Genomic DNA, 1,745 nt, shown 5'->3' with positions numbered 1-1,745 from the left:
AGTTAGGAGTCATGCATATGACATGCTTTATTTTGATGTCATAATGCTTCATGGTGGTCAAGTGAAATGATTTCACTAGAGATCAAATCAATTCAGTCAAGTATGAGTAAATGAGTTGAGTTTTCTCCTTAAAGTAAGGAGTAAATAAATGTGATATACTTCTAACAATCTTATATGAGGATTCACTTTCATAAACAAGTATTTACATTGAAATTATGATTAAGTTTTAATGCTGAATTAACAGGAGGAAATAAATATAGAGAATCCAGAAAATACAAATATGTGCTATACTCCACACCTCCAGTATTTTGAATTGTGAGTGTGTATGTGTGTATGTGGGTGTGTATGTTGTTATAAATATGTGGGTGAGAAACATCTAGTCTGTTTAGTTGGGGAAACCTGAGAAAGAGTTATAAAAACGTTTAGGTTTTTGAAAATAAGGAATATTGAGAGGCATTAATTAAAATATACATTATTTATCAAGAGAAAAACAAAAGTAAATGCTCCAACTCAAATATAGCTCCACATGCTTCAAGTCTTTGTGGATACATTTAATGTGAAGATAAAGATGTGAAATCATGTTCTGTACATAGTATATTTGTAGAGATTTTATTTTTGCAATTGGGTAAATCAGTCGTGATTATTATAGGCTTCTGTTATATTTGCCGGAGTTCACATAAGACTGGATTGTAATGGAATTAGTTTCTTCCAAGGCTTATGGTTCAAATCCCAGTAGCTATCACCAGATATTATACTGTGCTGTTTCAGATTGTTAATGAAGAAACCATGTGGGTTACATCAGTGACAAATGTGAACTATAGTAACAATTCAATTAACTTATTTTTTTACTGAAAATTAACTCTTTATTAAAATGACTTTAATGTGCATATACATATATGTGTGTACATATATACGCATGTGCATAGTAACATATACTAGCTTATAACTAAATGTTAAGAACGTATTTTAAAACCCAGTGAAGAAACAGTCACACATCTTACCTCCCATCCCAGTCCCAGAGCCTGGGTGAACCCACTGGGGCTGGCTGGAGGAGGGGAGGCAAGTTTGTTTCAGAGGAACTGTCTGAGAGAGCGCAAGGACCTCCAAACACAGGAAAGGAAGAAATAATCACTTTGTGAAAAATCAGTTATGTATTCTTGTCCAGGTCTGGAGAAAGAACAAGGCACACATAATGGAATCCAACTCTTAGAGGATGTCAAAAAGAGAATTTTCAAGTCATTACTTGTAAAACTTACCTGTTCAAATTAGCATACAATCATTTCAGCCTTTCTAAATATAGTTTTATTTTAACTTTCAAAAAAAAGAAAAAGAACATACTGAAGGAGTATGGTGTAGTATTAGTATATCTCTCCACCCCAACTACCTACAAGAGTACATTTTCCTAGTTTATCTCACAATTTGATGATATCCAGTTACGTGTGATACTATTCCAGTTTAATCTGAATATATTTTCATAAAGTAAGTTTTTGAATGTTTGAACCTATCTATACCCTATGAAAATTAATGCCGAATACTCATTTGCTTTGTCACACACAATAACTGAATTTTCAAGAAATTTTTCACTTTTGCTTTAAAAAATACTAAAATCAAGAGTTGGTTGTTAATTTAAGTATCGTCTTTATATCTCCTAATGAAATTAATAACACAAATTGTTCTAAAAATGATTATAAAACCACTCTACTGGTGTAAATTGTATAAAGGAGAAGAGCTTCAGGTTAGAGGAA

General features: G+C 32.0%; 1 non-coding gene across 1 annotated transcript; it reads left to right on the top strand.

Moving 5' to 3' along the window:
- Positions 1–971: 971 nt before the first annotated feature.
- On the top strand, positions 972–1,092 carry LOC118888102. Its single transcript, XR_005018246.1, has one exon. It is a non-coding gene; the product is annotated as a small nucleolar RNA SNORD22 (small nucleolar RNA).
- The last annotated feature ends 653 nt before the right edge of the window (positions 1,093–1,745 follow it).

Source organism: Balaenoptera musculus, chromosome 21 (genome assembly GCF_009873245.2).
Source record: "Balaenoptera musculus isolate JJ_BM4_2016_0621 chromosome 21, mBalMus1.pri.v3, whole genome shotgun sequence".
Classification (NCBI taxonomy): Eukaryota; Metazoa; Chordata; class Mammalia; order Artiodactyla; family Balaenopteridae; genus Balaenoptera; species Balaenoptera musculus.
Note: the sequence above shows the minus strand (reverse complement) of the source record. Positions and strands in the feature narration are given on the sequence as shown.